The 9377-nt window shown below is 41.3% G+C and overlaps 1 pseudogene; it reads left to right on the forward strand.

The window, feature by feature from the left end:
- The first annotated feature begins 853 nt into the window (after positions 1-853).
- LOC134364381 (U6 snRNA-associated Sm-like protein LSm5) lies at positions 854-1112 on the forward strand (annotated as a pseudogene).
- Positions 1113-9377: the final 8265 nt, after the last annotated feature.

The following is a 9377-nucleotide window of genomic DNA, read 5'->3' on the forward strand; positions in this document are numbered from 1 at the left end:
TACCTTGGGCTAGGTAAAAGCCTTAGCTTGTGTCACGTGGGTGTGTGTGTTACATATGAATGTGCTGCTCTTTTATTGCAAGTTCCTTACTGTATATATTGAAATTTGGCTTAGACCTTGAGCAGCCTTATTTTTCTCTGTGAGTATGAAGATGTCCCCCCTCCCCCTGAGTTTTCCCATTTCCGAAGATTTGAAAACATTTAAACCTGCCCTATGGTTCTTCCTACAGAGGGTTTGTTTCTTCTCAGAGTTGTTTTTTTTTTTTTTTTTTTTTTTTTTAAGATGACCATTAAGGGGATCTTAACCCTTGACTTGGTGTTGTCAGCACCATGCTCTCCCAAGTGAGCTAACTGGCCATCCCTATATAGGGATTCGAACCCGTGCCCTTGGTGTTATCAGCACCACACTCTCCCAAGTGAGCCACAGGCCGGCCCGATTCTTCTGGGAGTTTTTGTTGGTTGATTTGTTGTTTGTTGATTTACATACAGTAAATCCATTGGGAGTTTTTAAATTCTCAAAATACAAATAAGTTCCAATTAATAGTTAAAATATTTTTGGATTCTCACACCCACTGGAATGGCTACTATAAAAAAAATGTTGGCAGGGATATAGAGAAACTGGAACTCTTGTGCACTGTTGGTGGGAATGTAAAGTGGTGCAGCTACTATGGAAAACAGTATGGCAGTTCCTCAAAAAACTAAAAAATAGAATTATATCCAGTAATTCCACTTCTGGGTATATACCCAAAAGAATGGGAAACAGACTTGAAGACTTATTTGTACACCCATGTTCATAGCAGCATTATTCACAATAGCCAAAAAGGAAACAACTTGAGGCCGCTTTCGGCGTAGCCATGGCAGGTAACGCTACTACCAGCCCTCACAGCTGCTGCTGGTAGAGCTTGTGGACAAATGTGTAGGACCAAGAATTCACATTGTGATGAAGAGTGGTAAGGAAATTTTTGGTATGCTTCTAGGATTTGATGACTTTGTCACTATCCTTTTAAAAGTGAAATCACACCAGAAGGAAGAAGGATTACTAAATTAGATCAGATTTTGCTAAATGGAAATCATGTAACAATGCTGATTCTTAGAGAAGGACCTGAAGTGTGAATGGGATTCCTTGATTTATGCTAGATTCTGTTTTGTCTTATAATGGCAACAAAATATAATTTATTTTTTTACCTTTAAATGTTTTAGATCCTGTAAAACTAAGTTTCCCGTTGAAGGGAAATGCTTTTTTTTTTTTTTTTTAAAGAAAATGTAATTTTGTTTATATTTTTTTACATTCTAGGATGTTTTTGCGGAGCAGTTGGGAAGGAGGGGGAGAGGGGAAAGGGGAAGGAAATATGGTGGAGGAGGGGCAGGATTGAGGCCTGTGGCACCCCCCTCATTCCAGCGGAGGAGCCTGGGGGGGGACGGTTTCCAGCAGTGGCTTGGTCATTGTTGTGCTGGGTGCAGATGTCAGGGGTGTGTGTGGCAAAAGCCCTCGCCCTGCACCCCCGCCCCTCGGGAACCCAGGGCCCTTCTTGCTGCAGTTTGGTGGTTGCCGCTGGGCTGGCTGCGTGTGTCCAGGGTGCGTGGCCGAGACCCTAGGAAGTATATTTGTGTTAATCTGGTAGGCCAGGGAACAAAAACGTTTCAGTACCCCCCAAACTTGATACTCTTTGCAACGTTCTATACAAACAGTCTGCATATGCCATGAACACCTCCCTGGTGCACCTGCTTGTGATTGTGAGTTCTCTGAGCTGCTCTTGAATCTGGAAGTCTTGATGTTCTTACCATGAGCGGTTCTGCCCTAATTCTGTGTGAACTGATACAGATAATTGAAAGAAAAAGCTGATTGCAGCTTTAGAGAAGTCTAATCCAGGGGAGGCTCGTTTGAGCATTTCTTTTTGACTGCATTGCGATCCACAGTTGCTCTTTTTTTTCCTTCCTTAAAATGTTGTCAGATATTCCCAATCTTCAATCTTTCTTGTTTACATTCTAAGTCCGTTTCACTTTTTTTTTTTTTTTAGAAATTGGTTTAGTTCTCTCAATTTTACATTTTAAAAGGGATCTTTTGGGATAATTGTCCCATGAACTGAAAGTAAAATCTTGATGACTCATATTGTAGACACTGTAAGAGAACATATTGAAGAAAAAACAGATGTTTTTCTCTCCACTTTTTTTGTGGTTAGGACCATTCACACAAGGGAGGAGCACAGCACATGTTTCCAGCTGGCATGTTGAGTAAGGAGCCTGCTGAGTCCTGCCAGGCAGGGGCGGGGTGGGGGGAGGGCTGTGCAGGGGTGTAGGGGCTAGCTCTACTGCAGGTGGCTGGACCCAAAGTTACACTGTGTGCTCGATTCTGCAGGAAATGATTTGTTTTGCGTCCAGAGCTTGCTTTAGACTGAAGGACATCACCTTGGCACCCACAAACCCTTTGACTCAGGAACCAATTTGGCCCATCCCATTGTTCTGCAGGATGAAGTGCCTTGTGTTTGGTAGGCAGTTAGGTTTCTTTCCTGAGGTCAGCTCTTTCCTTTTATTCCTTTCTGCATAATCATTCTTCAGCATAATCATGGGAACTCGTGAAAGGTGAGTAGCCCAGTGCAGGGCATGATTATTCATGTCTATTCATGCTAAACCCTTCCTGTGCTAGATACACTGGAGTACATTCAGACGGTGCCATCGTGCCCTTTGTCTACAGACTTGACTATAAAAAGTGCTTAACTGTATAGCAGGCACTGTTCTAAGCACTTTACAAGTAATTATTATTATTATTATTATTATTATTATTATTATTTATTTTTTTTAAAGATGACCAGTAAGGAGATCTTAACCCTTGACTTGATGTTGTCAGCACCATGCTCTACCAACTAAGCTAACTGGCCAGCCTGGACCATTATTATACCCATTTTATAGATGAGAAAATCTAGGCACACAGAGATCAAGTAATATACTTAAGATGGCAGATAATTAAACTTCAGATGGTCTGAAGCTGCATGCCAGCTGTGTGTGTCACAGGTGGCTGTCATCACAGTATGCCAGGATTGTCACAGCCAAGGCAATAGAAAGCCAACTTATTTTCCAGTTACTAGGGGGAGTGTGGCAGGCAGGATAAGGACCCCCCCCCACCCCCCCGCCCGCCCGCCAAATGTATCCATGTTCTAATCACCAGAACCTGTGCATATATTAGTTACATGGCAGGGGGAAATTAGAGTTGCAGATAGAATTAAGACTGCTCATTGGCTGACCTTGAGATGAGGAGATTAACCTGTATTATCTGCATGGGCCCATTGGAATCTCAGGGTCCTTACAAGTGAAAGAGGAAGGCAGGAGGGCCAGGGGCAAGGAATGCAGACGGCCTCTAGAAGGTGGATGAGAAAGGGAAACAGACTCTCTCCTAGAGCCTCCAGAAGACCTTGCTGACATCTCAATTTTAGCCCATGAGGCCCATTGTGGACTCTGACCCCCGACACTGAAAGATAAGTTTGTGTTGTAATTTGCTACAGCAGCAATAGTAGAGAGAGATGGATTTTTAAGAAATCCTATCTGATGAAAATGTACTCTTCTTTCATGATTGCTGATGATAGAAGGAAGATGAGGGATGTTATAATTTTCATTAAATTTCTCCATTCAGAAAATGTTGGTTGTTCCTAAATTCCTACCAGATCAAGCTCAAACTTCTTAGCCTGATATTGAACAGCTTCTAAAACTTGTTCCTACCTTACCCTAACACTGCTAAACCATGCCTGCTCCATGCAACACCAAAACCTCAAGGCTGCAAAACCAAGCTAGTCTCCAAAACATACCCTTTTCTGTAGACAAGTCTATTTTATTTTTGCCTCATAAATACATTCTACCTACTCCAGCATCTCTGACTTTGCTCATATTGTTTCTTTGTGGAATGACCCATCTTTCCCCTTCCTTCTATCCAAATCCTCTTTATCTTTCAGGGCCTGCCACAAGCCGTACCTCCCTGTGAATCCTTTCCTGACCACAACAGGTCCCTGACTTTACTGAAGTTCCTATAGGCTGTATCTTGTCTTGTGTTGCTTCCTTTTTCCCATGCATTTTCTTTGTTCTCACAACTAGATTAACCCCTGGGGGGGAAAGACTATTGTTTTATACGTATCCTCTACATTGACTACACTGATGATCTTTTTGACCTCCACACTTCCAACACCAAATGTGTGGGTTGTCCCCCCCCCACACCAGCCAATTCAATACCAGCTGGGTGTCCAACAATTTAGCTTGACGCTAACTACCCGAAGGTAGTTAGTTTAAGTAAGGGTTAAGTAAGGGTTCCGTCCCACTGGGCTGCCCCATGTCAGATGCCAGTCATGAGTCTGAATCATCCATACTTCTGACTGACCAGCTATAAAATTGGGGGGTTCCCAGAACCCTCAACTCATGTTTGATAATTTTCTGGAATGGCTCACAGAACTCAGGAAAACAATTTGCTTACTATTACCAGTTTATTATAGAGGATACAGTGCGGGAACAGCCAAGTGGAAGAGATGCAGAGGGCGAGGTCTGGGGTGGTGGGTGTGGAGCCTCCGTGCCCTCCCCGGCGTGCCTCCTTCCCAGCACCTTCACGTGTTCACAAACTCGAAGGTCATCGAATTTCCTTGTTCAAGAGTTTTTACACAGCTCAGTGTTTACTCTCTTCCCACCTCCTTGCAGGAAGTTGGTGGGTGGGGCTGAAAGTTCCAACCCTCAAATAAATCACCTGGTCTTTCCGGTGACCAGCCTGTCCTGAGGCTATCTAGGGGCCCTGTGATAAGTCACCTCATGAACATAAACTCAGCTGTGATCAAAAGGGGCTCTTTATAAATAACTAAAGACACTCCTATCACTCAGGAAATTCCAAGGGTTTTAGGAGCTCTGTGCCACCAGGGACAAAGACAATATATACTTATGTCACAACAAGGTCTGAGCTATATAGCTCTGAGGTGACTCCCAGTAAGTAGTTAGCAACTGATGAGCTCTGGCTCTATTATGATTTTGAAAATATAGAAAAGTAATAGATTCAGATTGGAAGCTCTAGAATCATGAAGCGTAGACATGAAAGGAACCTTGAACATTTAAAACTTAGAATACTCTTCTGGAATATAAAAGCCTTCATAGTTCACAGTTATAGCACAGAACCATACATCTATGTCCTAAATGCTGTATCTCCACCCCCAACCCTGCCCAAAGCTTAAAGGTCATCAAGATCTTCTGTTGGGGAACAAAACTCCAGTGTGTTTTCTTACCTGATCAGATGCATCATCTCATACCCCTTCTCCCCATGATTTCTCCTACCTTCTTGCTGTTCCAGCCACTCCTGTAGGCTTAAATTTTCTTGTTTTATCTTTTTACTAAGTATCTAGCTAAAAGGATTTTCTCGGACCTAAAGGACTAAAGTGGTATCAAGTGGTATCCTTAAAGGAGATAAAAAGTCCAGAAGCTGGCTTAAGTGTCCAGTAAGAAATCACTTATTCTGGCAGAGAGAGGGAAGAATTGCCTTGGTAAGGGTCACCTAGGAATTCTCTTCGATTAAACAGCCTTCTACCTTGTGCTGTGGTCTCTCTGTGTTACATGGGCTGTTCATCTGTGGGTAATAGCCAACTCGCAATGGACTGTTGCTGCTATTAATCTTTTTTTAAAGAAAGAAAATGATGCCCATAATAACCTGTTTGAAAAAACTCCTTTGTGGCCCATCATTATTTATTCTGGCTGCAGAACCATGAGTGCAGTGTATAGCTGTACGTAAACCTTTCTTACTGCTACAGAACGGATTGACTGCAGTGAAATAACCTGAGGCGTGTTTCTGTGTTTCATTGTGGAAGGTATACTTAGAATTTCCTGTATTTATCCCTCTATAAATACCATACCCATCACAAACGTATGGTAGGTGAGAGGCACTGTAATGACTCTGCAAAGACCAATGCTGGTTTAAATTTAGTAGTGAGCAAGAATAAATAAGTGAATATTGCAACTTCCAACATTAAATACATTCAACATTAATGCAAGTTAACCTCAAAAGGAGAAGGAGAATTAATTAGACACCTTAGGTGAAATAGACAAATTCCTAGAAAGACACAACCTAACTCAAGAAGAAATAGGAACTCTGACTCGATCTATAACGAGTGAAGACATTTAAACAGTAATTAAAAATATTCCTACAAAGAAAACTCTAGGGCCCGATGGCTTCACTGGTGAATTTTATCAAGTATTTAGAGAAGGGATAGTACTTATCCTTCACATATTCTTTTCAGAAAAGGGAGGAGGGGGGAAACACTTTCCAACTCAGCCCATGAGGCCAGTGTGACCCTGATACAAAGCCAAAGATATCACAAGAAAGGAAAACTACAGACAAATATCCCTCATGAACACAGAGGCCAAAATATTAGCAAACTTAATAAAGACAAAACAAACATATAAAAAGGATTAATACACCATGACCATGTTGGATTTATCCCAGGAATGCAAGATGGGTTAAACATCCAAACATCAATTAATATAATTGCATCATTTTCCAACACCAATAATTGTCCAACACCAACTGAGTGTCCTACAATTCAATTAAATTCTGACACTAATTACCCAAGATTAGCATAGACCCAAGTTGAAGGATCAGTCCCACAAGACTGCCCCCACTTCAGATGCCAGTCACAAGTCTGGCATAGTTGATAGTTTGCTAGAACAACTCACAGAACTCAGGAAGGCACTACTAATACAGATTTCTTATAATGGATATAACTCAGGGGCTGGTCGGTTAGCTCAGGTGGTGGGAGGGCAGCATCCCAGTACATAGATGTGTTCACCAATCCAGATGCTTCCTGAGCCTCATTGTTCAAGGGTTTTATCAAGATTTTATTAAATCAATGATTGATTAAATCACTGGCCATTGGTGATTGAACTCAGTCTCCTGTTTCTCTCCCCTCCCTGAGGTGAAGGATCTGAGGCTGAAGTTCCAGCCCTGTAATCATGTAGTTGGTTCCTCTGGCAACCAGCTGCCATCTTGAAGTTTTCTAAAGACCCACCAAGGCTCATCTTATTAGCATATACAGTCATGCATTGCTTAATGATGGGGACACGTTCTGAGAAACATGTTGTTAGGAGATTTTGTCATTGTGAGAACATCATAGAGTGTACTTATGCAAACCTGGATGATGTAGGCATTATAATCTTATGGGACCACCATTGTGTGTGACACGTGACTACTCAGGTATGCTTGAGAGGGGCTCATTATGAATAACAAAAGACTTACGTCACTCATGAAATTCCTGGGGTTTTACGAGCCAGAACAAAGACCAAATATATATTTTCTTTCTTTTTTTGTTTTAAAGATGACTGGTAAGGGGATCTTAACCCTTGACTTTGTGTTGTCAGCACCATGCTCACCCAGTGAGCTAATCGGCCGTCCCTATATGGGATCCAAACCCGTGGCCTTGTTGTTATCAGCACCACATTCTCCTGAGTGAGCCATGGACTGGCCCTAAATATATGTTTTCTTATACCACAGTTAATACACCATATTAATAGAATAAAAGACAAAAATTACATGATCATTTCACAAGATGCAGAAAAAGCACTTGACAAAATGCAACATCCATTCATGATGAGAAATAAAAGATAAACACCTCTCAACAAAGTAGGAATAGAGAACTTCAACCTAATAGGGGCATCTATTAGGTTAACATCATGCTTAAGGTGAAAGACTGAATACTTTTTCCCTAAGATCAGAAGCAAGGCAAGATAGACACTTTTACCACTTTTTTCTTAGGACCAAAAAGGCAGCACCTGGATTGCAAAAGAAATAAGACTGTTAATTGCAGGTGACATAATCTTGTATGTAAATAATCCTAAGAATCCACACACAAAAAAACCTCCTAGAACTAATGAGTTCGGCATTTCTTGTATTTTGAAAACTACAAAACATTGCTGAGAGAAATTAAAGAAGATCTAAATAAAGAAGATCTAAAGAGACATTTCATGTTCATGGGTTGGAAGACTCAATATTGTCAAGATGGCAATTCTTACCACATTTATCTATAAATTCAAGGCAATCCCAGCAGGATATTTTTTGGAGAAATTGACAAATTGACCTTCCAATTTACAGGAAAATCCAAAGGACCTGGAATAGGCAAAACAATTTTGAAAAAGAACAAGTTTGGAGGACTCATTTTTTATTCTAAAACTTACTATGAAAGCACAATAATTTACACAGTGCAGTGTTGACACAAGGATAGATCAATGGAAAAGAATTGAGAATCCAGAAATTCTTACATTTACGGTCAATTAATTTTTGGCAAAGGTGCCAAGATAATTCAAAGGGGGAAAGGATAGTGTTTTCAACAAATGGTGCTAGGACAATTGGAAATCCACATGCCAAAGAAAAGAACTTAGACTCACACCATACATTAAAATTAAAGCAGGCTGGCAGGTTAGCTCAGTTGGTTAGAGTGTGGTGTTATAACACCAAAGTCAAGGGTTCGGATCCTGTACCATCCAGCTGCCAAGAAAAAAAAAATTAAAGCAAAATGGATCATAGACCTAATGGCAAGAGCTAAAACCATAAAATTGCTAGGTGAAAACATTGGAAGAAATCTTCATGGGCTTGGCTAAGAGTTCTGAGATATGACACCAAGAGCACAATGCAAAAAATTGATAAATTGGACTTGATCAAAATTTAAAAATTTTGTGCTTTAAGAGATAACATTCAAGAGTATGTATGATGTTATAATTAGCTCAAGGATTTGGATACCCGTACTGGCCAGCCACACACACACACACACACACACACACACACACACACACACCGTACTGGCCAGCCATACACACACACACACACACACACACACACACACACACACACCCCGTACTGGCCAGCCACACACACACACACACACACACACACACACACACACACACACACACACACACACACACCCCGTACTGGCCAGCCATACACACACACACACACCCCGTACTGGCCAGCCATACACACACACACACTCCCCGTACTGGCCAGCCATACACACACACACACACACACACACACACACACTCACACACACACACACACCCTGTACTGGCCAGCCACACACACACACCCCTCGTACTGGCCAGCCATACACACACACACAAAGAGAACATCCATAAAATGAAAAGAGAAGCCACGGACCAGGAGAAAATATTTGCAAATTATGTATCAGATTAAAAAACCACTTGTATGCAGAATATATAGAGAACACTTACAACTCATTAATAATAAGAAAACCCAATTAAAAAATGGGCAAACAATTTGATTTCACCAAAGAAGATACATGAATGGCTAATAGACACATGAAAAGATGCTCAAATTAAAACCACCATGAGATACCACTACCCACTAGAATTACT

Source organism: Cynocephalus volans, chromosome 16 (assembly GCF_027409185.1).
Source record: "Cynocephalus volans isolate mCynVol1 chromosome 16, mCynVol1.pri, whole genome shotgun sequence".
Classification (NCBI taxonomy): domain Eukaryota; kingdom Metazoa; phylum Chordata; class Mammalia; order Dermoptera; family Cynocephalidae; genus Cynocephalus; species Cynocephalus volans.